Below are 17989 nucleotides of genomic sequence, written 5' to 3' on the forward strand. Positions count from 1 at the left end.
CCAGCGCCTGCTGTCAGAAGTTATTACTTTCTAAGCGAGAGGATTAGAAATCACACTTCTGTTCAGTAGTGTGGGAGTTCATTAGAGGTCAAACGGAGAGTATGACCCTCTCTGAACAGAAAACCGAAGATATTCGGTATTCTATCCGAGCGGACCACACCTGAACATCGAGTGTCACTAATAACCGCTCATTTCCCTTTCAAAAGCACTCAGGCTGGGAATGCGTGACGACAGCATCGCAGCGCTTTTCCCTTCTGTCGGAAACAGGCCACATTGTTTTCGTGGGGAAAGAAGTCAAAGCTGATGGAAACTGAGCTCAGCTGTATTGAAACATTGCAAAATACTAAGTCCTGCCTTCAGCCGATTAGTTTTGTTTACAAAGTTCCAATGGATAGAAGTGTGTTTTGTAATTTTTGTTGCTACGATAAAATAAAGCTAAATAGTACAGGATTTCCGCATATATTGTCGAAACCTCAAGCGCAGTAAAGCGGTAAAACACATTTTCGAGATTATTTACTAAGTTTTGAACTAAAAGTTCTCTCAAGCTGAGGTTGCGTCTGGAGCTTTCCAATTAGTCACCAATAATTATAGTAAACTTTGATTCACACACCTTTAAACTATCAAGAGAAAATAATAAAAATATGTGTATATGTCTTCCTACCTTCTTGAAAATATTGAATTTTGTATGCCACGTAAGGCAGCAACTGGGAAAAATAGATTCACATAAAGCGTAAACTGAAATTTGACATCTCAAAAATTAGTTCTAAGTTGTGATGGCTCAAAGGTTTCTTTCATGTGTTTTCTTCATGAATATACCGTCAAAAATTATAAAATTTGGATTTTAGAAGGAAAAAAAAAAAAAAAAAACATTTGTACACATGTTTCGAGCAATGTAAAGGCAGGCAGTAAAGTTAAACACACTTAAAAATACGCAATATGGGCCTATATATTTATTTTCAGCTTAGCGGAAAGCCTAGTGAATATAATTATACTATGACTAACTAATTAACTGAACTCTGCCTCTAAGATGTTTTCGTCTTTGTTATTTTAAACAATATCATTTTTTAAACTTTCATTGATCTCAACTAACTGTTCTCCTTCTTATTTTTTAAGATTTAAATAATCTGTGTTCTGTTTAAATACCAATCACTGCCACCATTAAAGATGATTTCAATTAACGCGAAAAATATTACAACGAGCATAATTATTCAATTAGGCAAATGTGTTGGCCTAAGCAGCTAAGAATCCACGCCTTAAATTCCAAAAGTAGCCTTAGGCATATTCGAACAGTGTCTTGCTAATTTAATGTTCCTCAAGCACCTTTAAAAGTAATGATTAGAAAAAAAAAAAAAAAAATGGAATATTTAAACACGTTTCATGAGTTCAGACTGGAATACAGAAATGCCTGGAAACGAATTTGCCTAATTGGAGGTAGACTGATAGACTGGGCAAAAGCGATGCCTATCTATAACGCGATTATGTACATTAGGATCATATATCCTCCTAATGTTTTATCATTGAATGAACAACAACAACTGCTGATGATGAATCTCGAGTTAAACTAACTAAAAGAGAATCAGGAAGAGTGGAGGCCCCGCGTTGAAGTTGATGAACTTATTAGTTTTTTTGACTCTCTTACTCTTCTTCAAGGTGAATCAAATATAAAGAAGATGTTCTGATAAGTCGTCATCACAGTGAAATTCATGCAGCGTGCGAAGTGATTGATTCAGCCATAGGAGCTGTCTCATTACCCGTGAAATTTAGCTCCTATTAAGTCAGTATAATTATTTTGTTGCTTCAACTTGAACAATTACGGTAATAGTTTCTAACAGTTATTTATACCTAAACAAAATTTACGTTTTTATTCTTTTTTTTTTGTGTGTACGTGTGTTTCATTGCTAGACTGCTCAGCTCCTTTGACTAATAAATAGATAAGAAGCTACAGCAACTCTAAATAACACTGATTCATTTGATAAATATTTCCTTTTGATTTAAAAAAATAAGGGCCCACCAGCGGCCGAGCGGTAAAGTCGCTGAACACTGGTAGTTCGGTCCGAGGTTCGAGTCCCGCGAATGGGCTGGCTGCATGGGTGTTTTCGTGGTTTTCCCCATGTGTAACGTGTATACGAGCCAGTTTCCCTTAGAAAGTCCTCCACGAAGGCATCCCTCCTCTTAGGCAGATAGCCCTCGAGGCTTTGCCATAATCACACACACACACTAAAAAAATATGTAACTAATAATTTTGAAGTGTCACTTAGAAAATTTATGGGATAAATTACACAAGCGCATTTTATTGATAAGCATAAAAAGATAAGGAGAAAATGGAAGATAAACGTTGATACCCGGTGCATAATAAGACTATTTTTTTTTCTTTTCTTTTCTTTTTTGTTTGCAATTATAACCAATATAAATTTAAGACAATTTGTTTTATAATTATTTCATTATTCAAACACGCTCTTTTTCGTAAGTAAAATGCAAACTATGACGAGAAATCCATTAAGGATATCAAGTTCAATATTATACTGCAAAACTTTCCCTGCCTTTAAACGTTATTGGCCACTCTGATGACTGCATCGTGAAGCTAATATTCCATTTGGATTTATAAACGAGTTGTCTGAATTCAAAATTTTCTGAATCCCCGATGAATGAAAAATTGTGTCAATTATAGGACAAAAGCAAAGGAATGTAATAGTTAGAGCATAAATTATTAGATCTGTATAATGGCTTTCTCTAAATATAGTCTTCCTATCTTATAGCTGATCAATTGTCCTCTATGTTTATAATTTCGCCAATAGAGTTGCAAGAGTTGTAGCAGTGTCTAATTCAATTCTTTTGTTACAAGTTAGTTTCTTGTTGAGTGTGTTGTTGAGGTTCATTGTTGTTGTAAGTTGTTCATTTCTGAGTTCATTCTTCTATTCAGCCAGACGCAAGTTCCAACTTTCGTCAAAGATTTGATGACTTATTTTGACATAATGCCTCTTTTCATTTGCATTTCAAATTCCTTGCTGCTATAGTATGGTTCGGAACGTTTTTAATCATATGATATATTTCAAAGTGATCTTTAAAATTTCAAACAAATTTCCTAATATTAATATTTACATAGGTAAGAATCTAGTGTACTTAAAGTATGTAAATTTTTTCTGCAACTGATTAGAGAGGAAAGAATACCTAGTGAAAATAATATTTAATAGTCTCCATCAAAAAGCAAGGACCAATTTTTAATAAACAGCCGTCTTGATCGTTATCGTTATGGTGTTAACACAGCATGATTGTAGCCCCCCCCCGTGGTTCATTCTGGGCCATTTCAGCACATAGACGACTAGATGAGCGAAGGATTTGATCATTTCCGAACGAATTCTTAACGAACAAATGTCCGGGCACTTACAAAAGCGTCCCACTTCCGCGGAAAATCGTCTAATTGTTACGAATTTGGTTCTTAGATAGATAATTTTAGTAGAGTTTTAAGTAAAATTGTTGTGTTTCTGTTAAAATTATTCTCTTTATTTTGCAATACGAAAAATCTAAAGATAAGCTATGCCAGAAAAGTAAGAACACAGGGGCAAAAGCATTTAACATTGGGTAAATAGGTATCTCGATAATTTGGCGAGAAATCTCCAAAAGTCGCCAAACTTAGCGACCATTTGGTGACATATACCGGTTTTCTATACCGGACAAAATATACTATAATATGTATTGCAATTCAATAAATGTAATTGACCACAATGTTAGCCGTAATCGTAATCCCACTCTCGTATTGCTTTCCAGTAATTTGAAGAAGCAGAAAGTAATAGAAATATCTCAGCGACCGGTTAAAAGTATTTAAGACCGAAGAGGGAGCAGTTGCTTAGTTATTGGTGCGGCGAGTTGTTAGTTCTGCTTGAACAGAGATAATCTAAGTTAGCTTTCTCTTTAGATGCGCTTTGCATTACTTTGTTTAACCTTCTTGGTAGTTTGATGCATAAATTAATGATTGTACTCTATGGTAATGCGAAATGCTGTACGAGTATTTCTGTGGAAAAGTCTAGAATTTCAAAGTGTTTATTTTGATAAAATAAAGTGTATTATAACCTATAATCAGACCTGTATACATTCATTCTACTGCGAGCCCGTACGCACGCAACATAATCAACCATATTAAAGGAGACTTCTAGATCATATACTAAATTAGTTGACCTGGTTATGTACCCATCAAATAAAGTTAGTTCCGCTGATTATACTGCAGGTGCAGTGTAAATTTAAAAATTACACTTCTTGTTTTTTTGTTTTCCTCAAACCCGTGATCATAGTTCTATTAAAGTTCTACCTTTCCTTCTTACTTACAATAAAATTTATGTATGCTCCTAAATTAACAATTCAAGAATATAGTTATGCATGCGATTATTATAAATTATTAGTAAATTATTGGATAACTCATGAATTCACCAAATATCATACAACAAAACAAAATCCCTTATTGATAAGAAACGTTTGTGCTGTCTGGCATAGCTACGCTTGCTATATAATTTGTGGGATAATGATAGTATCAGTGAAAGCTAAAGATATTGAACATGAAACGTGGACTGAATAAAAATGCTCCCAATTCAAGGGTGCCGGAAAACTCCAGGTTTAATGTATGATGTGTGTGACGATATATATACGGCGCCGCAAGCTAGCAGATTCAATTACTGAAATACTGAAGTTGCGTGGTTTATTCAAAGTTCAGAATCTTTAGTTATAAATAATTAATGGTATTTCTAATAAGTAATTTCCATTTTTTCGCTCATAGGGGCGGTATTCCAGAAGAGCTATTAGTTTCAAAACGGCATCTTGCGTTGTTTCTCTATAAATGGCCGTTTCACTTTTATAATTGTTGCCACCAAATATTATCGCCCTCTATTATATTTAAAGAAATTCAATAATAAAGAATCTGCAGGCATGTATGCATGTTTTTCGGATTGTAAAAATAAAAGGGTATCTAGAGCCATCAAATTTTGAATAACGTAATCCCCCACCCAAGCATGGGAACCTGGACGCCAGAGTTTCGAATTCGGTTTTTTATTTATTTCATATATTGTAAAACTTTAACGAATTTTTTATTAACAATCTCAACAATTTTAAAGCGAACAGTGGCAACTTTGTACAGAAATACATTTTTATCTCCAGCCCGCGAAACTGCCTATCGGAAATTCTAAAGATATACTGTTTTTAAATATTTTTTGATATTGCTGTTAAAGTGAATTTTATATGGTTTAATTACGAAGAACATGGTATTTAATAAATAATGGTAACACAAACGTTAAAAACGACCATTTGGGAGTAATATAGAATTTGAAAGTTTTCAGATTTTTTACTTTTTTTACTTCACGGATCAAACCTTTTTTTACGTCTACGTTTTAGTTTAAGAGCGTTTTAGGTTTTTTTTTTATTAATCGGTGCAACAGAAATATTTTTCTGTCTTTCAATTTCAACAGGATTTCAATATTTCCGATAGAGTAACATCCGTCTAAACAGCGGTCTGGGCGTTAATATATCAATATCGGGAATATATTTATTTGTATTCTATAGTTATCTCTGGTTAAAAATAATACAATCAGCTATACGGATAAGGAAACCATAATAGGTGGGTAAACGACATTCAGCGATTTTGTTTCAAATCAGTGAATTAGAGAATTGTTTTTATTGCATAATGCTCGACATTACCTCGAATTAGCTATTGTGCATTTGGTTACAGCAGAAAACATCGCGACAAAAACACCGCGGACGGAAACGTCGCGGAGAAAACAATGCAAGGCGAAAATGTCATGGAACAAAACATCGTGGGAAAAAATAAAGTAAAGAGAAAACATCGCAGTTCTATAACGTAATGGTACAAAATATCGTCGTAAAAAAAGCGATTCAAAAACTTCGCAGTTTAAAAACATCGTTGTCGTAAATATCGAGGTAAAAAATAAAGTACCTACAAATCATCGCATGACGATAACATCGCAGACATACGTTTTTCAGGCTTTAATAATTGTAAATGAATATTCCCATCATGATTTGTGAGCGCAAGATGGAAAGAAGGATAATTTTTACTTTCATATTTTTTATTAACTAATGAATTAAAAAAACAGAACAAGAAATTTAAACCAAACAAGAAATAATTTTTACTAACAGATTGACAAAAGTGAAGAAAATAATCTCGTAATTAACTTATCAATTTTTTACATATAAAGTCATGCAGTTACTTATCTTCTTTTTACTATTCATTTTTAGATTATGCTTTTCATCAAAAATTACCAGTAAAACTTTATAAAAAAAGTAATTTATTAATGACTTTTGTTATTTAACTATGTCAGTTTAAATTTCTATTAAGTTGCATTAATTTTCCATGCTTAAGTTTCCATTTTACATTTTCAACAGATATTTATTAGTTAATAAAAATATGAAAGAAAAAATAATTTTTCTCGCTCACAAATCATTATGCGAATATCCATTTACAATTAGTAAACGCTGAAAAAATCGTGTCTGCGATGTTATTGGCATGCAATGATTTGTAGGCACTTTATTTGTTACCACGATATTTTCAACCACGATGTTTTTAATTTGCGAAATTTTTGAACCGCTTTATTTTCGACGAAGGTACACGATGTTTTAGAACTGCAATATTTTCTCTTTGCTATTTTTTCTCCGAAGATGTTTTCTTCCGATTCCACGACGTTTTCGCGTTGCATTGTTTTCGTTCGCGATGTTTTCGGCGGACACCGTGAATTTAGCTGAATCTAAACACTAAAGGATACTAGTGGCTCTTCAGATTTATTTCAGAGAACATTTTCTTTACTTGGATGTGTATGAAATGGATGTCTCTTCTTATTCTTTGTTACTTCTAGGTTTATTACTTTCTATAAAAATAGTATACATCTCCTTAACAATTACTTTTAGCTCTGAGATCAATTAACCTTTTGTTGGAATTTTCTGTAAGTAACATTTTTCTAAAACGAAATAATTCATTACGACGCCAGCCTTCTTAATGTAGAAACAGAATTTCTCTTTAAGTTTTCAGCTTCATTCTATTACGCAGGAGACATTTATTCTCCTTTTATCTGTGATCGAGAGCAATACCACCAGACCAGAACAGCAGTTAACGTATAGAATTTTTTTTTATTTTTTCCCTTTGTGTAGCTACCTAAACTTCGCCTGCAATCTTTCTTTCAAAAACACCGACTATAATTGATCTTCTTAAGTGATCTCTATCAGCCATGCTTTCCAATTAGTTCCATGATGGCGCATACAAGAGTACAAGCACGTAAAATAAAAGAGCGGATGTATTTTGAGAATGATTATGTACGACTACTACGGAGTGAAGGATTTCCTCGCAAAAGTAATCCAGATGGAGTATGATTGTGAACATGAACGGAGAAAAGACAAATTCGGATGACAAATGAATAACAATATCCTCAAAGAAACTCTTAGTATTATACACTTTTTTTCCTTTGAATAAGTTGTTAAGAAAATACAGGTATCATTTTAATAAGATTAGTACACTGGAGGAAAAATTATTATACTCAAAAATTAATATCATTTTGCAAAAATTTCTTTAAAATTAGTATTATTACTGTTAAGTTTACATCAATAATTGTTTGAAATATACATTTACCTTGTTATATTTCTTAATTTAATAAGGAAAACATTTAATTAAAAATTATATTTTATAATATTTGAAACCAAATAAGCTTCAATTTTAAGCACCATAAAGATTTCTCATTACAAGCATAGATTTTCCACTATATGTAATTCAATTTTTATCGATTTTTTAAACTATTATGCAAACTAATTGTTTTAGAAATTATGATATAGTCTATTTCATACATTTTTCTTTACTGTAAGTTATTATTGTAGTGAATTTTTAATGAAATTTTAGCAATTACTTATATTTATTATTTACTCTTAATTTTTCTCATATGTTTTCAAAATGGTCGGAACAAAAAATTTTAATTTTCTACAATTACACCTTTTCAAATGTGTTAAATAAAAATAAATATAAAAGTGGCAAAATCCTGGAAAATTCACCCTTATTTAAAAATCTGTCAGTCTTATTCACAAAGCAATTTTAAAAAATGTCAGTTATACATAAAATTGGAAAGAACAATCTGACGAAAAATTGAAATTGAAACTAAATATACAAAGAAAATTAGTGAAAATGGGCTTATTAAATCGAAAAGCAACTTCAGTTGATTTAAAATTCTGTTACATTTTATGGGGTGGAAATATCAGCTGGATTGGTTTGGATTATTCAGTTATGGCAAAGCACACGAGAGCTATCTCTCTAAAGGAAATATCAGCTGGAAAACAGTAGCTGGATTAAAAGTATGAAGTCTCAGAAAATGTTTCAAATAACTGTCGGAACACTTAGACGAAATATTTAGGCTAAACCGCTTAAAAATAAAATATTGGAATAAAATAAATAAATAATAATAATAAATAAAGCTTAAAATAATATAATAATAAACGTAATAAAGCTTAAAAATAAGTATGTAAAACATCCATTTCTGTTTTACTTTACATGACTGAAGATTATTCACTTTTGCTTTGTTAATTTTATTTTTTGTTTTATTCAAAGTCTTATTTTTTAAAAAGTCCATGTGTTATTGAAATAAAAAGCAGAGAAATGCAATCTATTATTTGTAAATATGTTTTAAGACCATCTGTATCAAAGAAGGTGCTCCAAAATATAATCTAAATTAACCAAATATGTTATTAAAACCTATAAAATCTCCAACATCAATAATGCTTTGGAGAGTGCAAAATGTTTAGGATTTAGATAGGCTATATACTTTAAAAGGAACTTTGAGATAAGAACTATACTGTTTCGAAAACATTACTTTAGCTTCAAATATATGACTTGTATTCCGAAAGAAAAATCTGATGTGTAAACCACATGACTTCCTTGTACGGAATATTAAATTACACGCATTTTTTCTTGCATTTCATTTAAACTTATTGGATTCAATTAACTCTACTTCGTCGATAGCGCATAAACCACAATCTTTAAAATTCACTATATTTGCTTACCATACCATAGCGACACTCTGGCGCTAGGTTCACTTAACAGCGTTGTATTTCGTTCATATTGTAACTCCGAATGCACAAAATTTATATCATTTAAAGAATTAACTAATCGTTGCCACATGTTCTATTCAAATACTATAGTAAATCTAGAACGATGTATGAAAGAAATTAAGCAAACAAAATAAAATAAGAAACAGTTTTTTCTATTAAAAATTTTAAAGTAAATCTTAAACACATATTTTCTCGAAAATTCCAGAAAGGATTCAGCATGATTTAATTCGCAATAATAAATGAAGGCGTTGTCTCTGTTGTTGCGAAGCTTAGTCTCTCTAGATTGACAACAAATCTATTATTCTGCTGTTTCAAATGTAAACAAATATGTCCGCCATGTTATTTAAAAATTAGGCTTAACCGCACTTAAACAACTTTTAAATTGTGGATAATTCTACAGATATTGCTTGCAGATTTCCTAAAGGCATAAAAACATTAACCGGAAAATAAGAACAACATAATTCAATCATTGTTAAAGCAAAAAAGCACAATTTACAAACATATAAGAGTAAAGAAACTGAGATCACTGAGCCGGATAACAGAGTGGATATATATATATATATATATATATATATATATATATATATATTTATATACGTTTGGTGCGGCCGATATCAACCAAAATACGAGGTGCACATCTACATGTTATAGCAGTCCTATATACAAAATTTCAGCGTTCTGAGGATACTCGTTTTTGAGTTATGCGAGATACATACGTACGTACGTACAGACACCATGAAAAATTCTCTTCAGAATTCATTTTAAAGCAGTTTTATAATTTTTTGGAGGAAAAGAGTCTTTTATTCTGTCCTTACGTACAGATGCCACGCAAAACATCGTTAAATTGCATTCGATAGCGGTCAAAATGGATATTTTCGTTGAAATATGCTACATGAAAATTTCGCGATTACAATACTTCCTTTTTACTTCGTACAAGGAAGTAAAAAAAGAAAGAAGTCTTTCCAAATATAATAATACGCAAGCTACACAAGAAACGATTTCTACTTTTTCAGCTAAAAGTAACGAGAGACGCTATCCAAGACTGGTTCGAACATGGAACATAATCGAAAATGTGAAGTTACTTTTCAAAGTAATTAAAAGAAATCCTAAATGTATCAAAATGCTCAGAAAAGCCATAACGTCTGTAACAATCTGTATTCTTTCTTTATTTCTTTCTAACCGTAAATTTCGTTAAATATTTCGCTTTTTTGTTTTTATTACTCATGCTATCTGTTTTTTGCGTAACGTGTTTGCTTTAACAGTAAAAACGAAAAATGAAATTTTGAAAAATTATAATCTATTATTCTGCTGTTTCAAATGTAAACAAATATGTCCGCCATGTTATTTAAAAATTAGGCTTAACCGCACTTAAACAACTTTTAAATTGTGGATAATTCTACAGATATTGCTTGCAGATTTCCTAAAGGCATAAAAACATTAACCGGAAAATAAGAACAACATAATTCAATCATTGTTAAAGCAAAAAAGCACAATTTACAAACATATAAGAGTAAAGAAACTGAGATCACTGAGCCGGATAACAGAGTGGATATATATATATATATATATATATATATATATTTATATACGTTTGGTGCGGCCGATATCAACCAAAATACGAGGTGCACATCTACATGTTATAGCAGTCCTATATACAAAATTTCAGCGTTCTGAGGATACTCGTTTTTGAGTTATGCGAGATACATACGTACGTACGTACAGACACCATGAAAAATTCTCTTCAGAATTCATTTTAAAGCAGTTTTATAATTTTTTGGAGGAAAAGAGTCTTTTATTCTGTCCTTACGTACAGATGCCACGCAAAACATCGTTAAATTGCATTCGATAGCGGTCAAAATGGATATTTTCGTTGAAATATGCTACATGAAAATTTCGCGATTACAATACTTCCTTTTTACTTCGTACAAGGAAGTAAAAAAAGAAAGAAGTCTTTCCAAATATAATAATACGCAAGCTACACAAGAAACGATTTCTACTTTTTCAGCTAAAAGTAACGAGAGACGCTATCCAAGACTGGTTCGAACATGGAACATAATCGAAAATGTGAAGTTACTTTTCAAAGTAATTAAAAGAAATCCTAAATGTATCAAAATGCTCAGAAAAGCCATAACGTCTGTAACAATCTGTATTCTTTCTTTATTTCTTTCTAACCGTAAATTTCGTTAAATATTTCGCTTTTTTGTTTTTATTACTCATGCTATCTGTTTTTTGCGTAACGTGTTTGCTTTAACAGTAAAAACGAAAAATGAAATTTTGAAAAATTATAATCTATTATTCTGCTGTTTCAAATGTAAACAAATATGTCCGCCATGTTATTTAAAAATTAGGCTTAACCGCACTTAAACAACTTTTAAATTGTGGATAATTCTACAGATATTGCTTGCAGATTTCCTAAAGGCATAAAAACATTAACCGGAAAATAAGAACAACATAATTCAATCATTGTTAAAGCAAAAAAGCACAATTTACAAACATATAAGAGTAAAGAAACTGAGATCACTGAGCCGGATAACAGAGTGGATATATATATATATATATATATATTTATATACGTTTGGTGCGGCCGATATCAACCAAAATACGAGGTGCACATCTACATGTTATAGCAGTCCTATATACAAAATTTCAGCGTTCTGAGGATACTCGTTTTTGAGTTATGCGAGATACATACGTACATATGTACAGACACCATGAAAAATTCTCTTCAGAATTCATTTTAAAGCAGTTTTATAATTTTTTGGAGGAAAAGAGTCTTTTATTCTGTCCTTACGTACAGATGCCACGCAAAACATCGTTAAATTGCATTCGATAGCGGTCAAAATGGATATTTTCGTTGAAATATGCTACATGAAAATTTCGCGATTACAATACTTCCTTTTTACTTCGTACAAGGAAGTAAAAAAAGAAAGAAGTCTTTCCAAATATAATAATACGCAAGCTACACAAGAAACGATTTCTACTTTTTCAGCTAAAAGTAACGAGAGACGCTATCCAAGACTGGTTCGAACATGGAACATAATCGAAAATGTGAAGTTACTTTTCAAAGTAATTAAAAGAAATCCTAAATGTATCAAAATGCTCAGAAAAGCCATAACGTCTGTAACAATCTGTATTCTTTCTTTATTTCTTTCTAACCGTAAATTTCGTTAAATATTTCGCTTTTTTGTTTTTATTACTCATGCTATCTGTTTTTTGCGTAACGTGTTTGCTTTAACAGTAAAAACGAAAAATGAAATTTTGAAAAATTATAATCTATTATTCTGCTGTTTCAAATGTAAACAAATATGTCCGCCATGTTATTTAAAAATTAGGCTTAACAGCACTTAAACAACTTTTAAATTGTGAATAATTCTACAGATATTGCTTGCAGATTTCCTAAAGGCATAAAAACATTAACCGGAAAATAAGAACAACATAATTCAATCATTGTTAAAGCAAAAAAGCACAATTTACAAACATATAAGAGTAAAGAAACTGAGATCACTGAGCCGGATAACAGAGTGGATATATATATATATATTTATATACGTTTGGTGCGGCCGATATCAACCAAAATACGAGGTGCACATCTACATGTTATAGCAGTCCTATATACAAAATTTCAGCGTTCTGAGGATACTCGTTTTTGAGTTATGCGAGATACATACGTACGTACGTACAGACACCATGAAAAATTCTCTTCAGAATTCATTTTAAAGCAGTTTTATAATTTTTTGGAGGAAAAGAGTCTTTTATTCTGTCCTTACGTACAGATGCCACGCAAAACATCGTTAAATTGCATTCGATAGCGGTCAAAATGGATATTTTCGTTGAAATATGCTACATGAAAATTTCGCGATTACAATACTTCCTTTTTACTTCGTACAAGGAAGTAAAAAAAGAAAGAAGTCTTTCCAAATATAATAATACGCAAGCTACACAAGAAACGATTTCTACTTTTTCAGCTAAAAGTAACGAGAGACGCTATCCAAGACTGGTTCGAACATGGAACATAATCGAAAATGTGAAGTTACTTTTCAAAGTAATTAAAAGAAATCCTAAATGTATCAAAATGCTCAGAAAAGCCATAACGTCTGTAACAATCTGTATTCTTTCTTTATTTCTTTCTAACCGTAAATTTCGTTAAATATTTCGCTTTTTTGTTTTTATTACTCATGCTATCTGTTTTTTGCGTAACGTGTTTGCTTTAACAGTAAAAACGAAAAATGAAATTTTGAAAAATTATAATCTATTATTCTGCTGTTTCAAATGTAAACAAATATGTCCGCCATGTTATTTAAAAATTAGGCTTAACCGCACTTAAACAACTTTTAAATTGTGGATAATTCTACAGATATTGCTTGCAGATTTCCTAAAGGCATAAAAACATTAACCGGAAAATAAGAACAACATAATTCAATCATTGTTAAAGCAAAAAAGCACAATTTACAAACATATAAGAGTAAAGAAACTGAGATCACTGAGCCGGATAACAGAGTGGATATATATATATATATTTATATACGTTTGGTGCGGCCGATATCAACCAAAATACGAGGTGCACATCTACATGTTATAGCAGTCCTATATACAAAATTTCAGCGTTCTGAGGATACTCGTTTTTGAGTTATGCGAGATACATACGTACGTACGTACAGACACCATGAAAAATTCTCTTCAGAATTCATTTTAAAGCAGTTTTATAATTTTTTGGAGGAAAAGAGTCTTTTATTCTGTCCTTACGTACAGATGCCACGCAAAACATCGTTAAATTGCATTCGATAGCGGTCAAAATGGATATTTTCGTTGAAATATGCTACATGAAAATTTCGCGATTACAATACTTCCTTTTTACTTCGTACAAGGAAGTAAAAAAAGAAAGAAGTCTTTCCAAATATAATAATACGCAAGCTACACAAGAAACGATTTCTACTTTTTCAGCTAAAAGTAACGAGAGACGCTATCCAAGACTGGTTCGAACATGGAACATAATCGAAAATGTGAAGTTACTTTTCAAAGTAATTAAAAGAAATCCTAAATGTATCAAAATGCTCAGAAAAGCCATAACGTCTGTAACAATCTGTATTCTTTCTTTATTTCTTTCTAACCGTAAATTTCGTTAAATATTTCGCTTTTTTGTTTTTATTACTCATGCTATCTGTTTTTTGCGTAACGTGTTTGCTTTAACAGTAAAAACGAAAAATGAAATTTTGAAAAATTATAATCTATTATTCTGCTGTTTCAAATGTAAACAAATATGTCCGCCATGTTATTTAAAAATTAGGCTTAACCGCACTTAAACAACTTTTAAATTGTGGATAATTCTACAGATATTGCTTGCAGATTTCCTAAAGGCATAAAAACATTAACCGGAAAATAAGAACAACATAATTCAATCATTGTTAAAGCAAAAAAGCACAATTTACAAACATATAAGAGTAAAGAAACTGAGATCACTGAGCCGGATAACAGAGTGGATATATATATATATATATATATATATATATATATATTTATATACGTTTGGTGCGGCCGATATCAACCAAAATACGAGGTGCACATCTACATGTTATAGCAGTCCTATATACAAAATTTCAGCGTTCTGAGGATACTCGTTTTTGAGTTATGCGAGATACATACGTACGTACGTACAGACACCATGAAAAATTCTCTTCAGAATTCATTTTAAAGCAGTTTTATAATTTTTTGGAGGAAAAGAGTCTTTTATTCTGTCCTTACGTACAGATGCCACGCAAAACATCGTTAAATTGCATTCGATAGCGGTCAAAATGGATATTTTCGTTGAAATATGCTACATGAAAATTTCGCGATTACAATACTTCCTTTTTACTTCGTACAAGGAAGTAAAAAAAGAAAGAAGTCTTTCCAAATATAATAATACGCAAGCTACACAAGAAACGATTTCTACTTTTTCAGCTAAAAGTAACGAGAGACGCTATCCAAGACTGGTTCGAACATGGAACATAATCGAAAATGTGAAGTTACTTTTCAAAGTAATTAAAAGAAATCCTAAATGTATCAAAATGCTCAGAAAAGCCATAACGTCTGTAACAATCTGTATTCTTTCTTTATTTCTTTCTAACCGTAAATTTCGTTAAATATTTCGCTTTTTTGTTTTTATTACTCATGCTATCTGTTTTTTGCGTAACGTGTTTGCTTTAACAGTAAAAACGAAAAATGAAATTTTGAAAAATTATAATCTATTATTCTGCTGTTTCAAATGTAAACAAATATGTCCGCCATGTTATTTAAAAATTAGGCTTAACCGCACTTAAACAACTTTTAAATTGTGGATAATTCTACAGATATTGCTTGCAGATTTCCTAAAGGCATAAAAACATTAACCGGAAAATAAGAACAACATAATTCAATCATTGTTAAAGCAAAAAAGCACAATTTACAAACATATAAGAGTAAAGAAACTGAGATCACTGAGCCGGATAACAGAGTGGATATATATATATATATTTATATACGTTTGGTGCGGCCGATATCAACCAAAATACGAGGTGCACATCTACATGTTATAGCAGTCCTATATACAAAATTTCAGCGTTCTGAGGATACTCGTTTTTGAGTTATGCGAGATACATACGTACGTACGTACAGACACCATGAAAAATTCTCTTCAGAATTCATTTTAAAGCAGTTTTATAATTTTTTGGAGGAAAAGAGTCTTTTATTCTGTCCTTACGTACAGATGCCACGCAAAACATCGTTAAATTGCATTCGATAGCGGTCAAAATGGATATTTTCGTTGAAATATGCTACATGAAAATTTCGCGATTACAATACTTCCTTTTTACTTCGTACAAGGAAGTAAAAAAAGAAAGAAGTCTTTCCAAATATAATAATACGCAAGCTACACAAGAAACGATTTCTACTTTTTCAGCTAAAAGTAACGAGAGACGCTATCCAAGACTGGTTCGAACATGGAACATAATCGAAAATGTGAAGTTACTTTTCAAAGTAATTAAAAGAAATCCTAAATGTATCAAAATGCTCAGAAAAGCCATAACGTCTGTAACAATCTGTATTCTTTCTTTATTTCTTTCTAACCGTAAATTTCGTTAAATATTTCGCTTTTTTGTTTTTATTACTCATGCTATCTGTTTTTTGCGTAACGTGTTTGCTTTAACAGTAAAAACGAAAAATGAAATTTTGAAAAATTATAATCTATTATTCTGCTGTTTCAAATGTAAACAAATATGTCCGCCATGTTATTTAAAAATTAGGCTTAACCGCACTTAAACAACTTTTAAATTGTGGATAATTCTACAGATATTGCTTGCAGATTTCCTAAAGGCATAAAAACATTAACCGGAAAATAAGAACAACATAATTCAATCATTGTTAAAGCAAAAAAGCACAATTTACAAACATATAAGAGTAAAGAAACTGAGATCACTGAGCCGGATAACAGAGTGGATATATATATATATATTTATATACGTTTGGTGCGGCCGATATCAACCAAAATACGAGGTGCACATCTACATGTTATAGCAGTCCTATATACAAAATTTCAGCGTTCTGAGGATACTCGTTTTTGAGTTATGCGAGATACATACGTACGTACGTACAGACACCATGAAAAATTCTCTTCAGAATTCATTTTAAAGCAGTTTTATAATTTTTTGGAGGAAAAGAGTCTTTTATTCTGTCCTTACGTACAGATGCCACGCAAAACATCGTTAAATTGCATTCGATAGCGGTCAAAATGGATATTTTCGTTGAAATATGCTACATGAAAATTTCGCGATTACAATACTTCCTTTTTACTTCGTACAAGGAAGTAAAAAAAGAAAGAAGTCTTTCCAAATATAATAATACGCAAGCTACACAAGAAACGATTTCTACTTTTTCAGCTAAAAGTAACGAGAGACGCTATCCAAGACTGGTTCGAACATGGAACATAATCGAAAATGTGAAGTTACTTTTCAAAGTAATTAAAAGAAATCCTAAATGTATCAAAATGCTCAGAAAAGCCATAACGTCTGTAACAATCTGTATTCTTTCTTTATTTCTTTCTAACCGTAAATTTCGTTAAATATTTCGCTTTTTTGTTTTTATTACTCATGCTATCTGTTTTTTGCGTAACGTGTTTGCTTTAACAGTAAAAACGAAAAATGAAATTTTGAAAAATTATAATCTATTATTCTGCTGTTTCAAATGTAAACAAATATGTCCGCCATGTTATTTAAAAATTAGGCTTAACCGCACTTAAACAACTTTTAAATTGTGGATAATTCTACAGATATTGCTTGCAGATTTCCTAAAGGCATAAAAACATTAACCGGAAAATAAGAACAACATAATTCAATCATTGTTAAAGCAAAAAAGCACAATTTACAAACATATAAGAGTAAAGAAACTGAGATCACTGAGCCGGATAACAGAGTGGATATATATATATATATATATATATTTATATACGTTTGGTGCGGCCGATATCAACCAAAATACGAGGTGCACATCTACATGTTATAGCAGTCCTATATACAAAATTTCAGCGTTCTGAGGATACTCGTTTTTGAGTTATGCGAGATACATACGTACATACGTACAGACACCATGAAAAATTCTCTTCAGAATTCATTTTAAAGCAGTTTTATAATTTTTTGGAGGAAAAGAGTCTTTTATTCTGTCCTTACGTACAGATGCCACGCAAAACATCGTTAAATTGCATTCGATAGCGGTCAAAATGGATATTTTCGTTGAAATATGCTACATGAAAATTTCGCGATTATAATACTTCCTTTTTACTTCGTACAAGGAAGTAAAAAAAGAAAGAAGTCTTTCCAAATATAATAATACGCAAGCTACACAAGAAACGATTTCTACTTTTTCAGCTAAAAGTAACGAGAGACGCTATCCAAGACTGGTTCGA

The sequence above is a fragment of the Stegodyphus dumicola genome, chromosome 4 (genome assembly GCF_044657685.1).
Source record: "Stegodyphus dumicola isolate Sdum_Otavi_A_Nest chromosome 4, ASM4465768v1".
Classification (NCBI taxonomy): Eukaryota; Metazoa; Arthropoda; class Arachnida; order Araneae; family Eresidae; genus Stegodyphus; species Stegodyphus dumicola.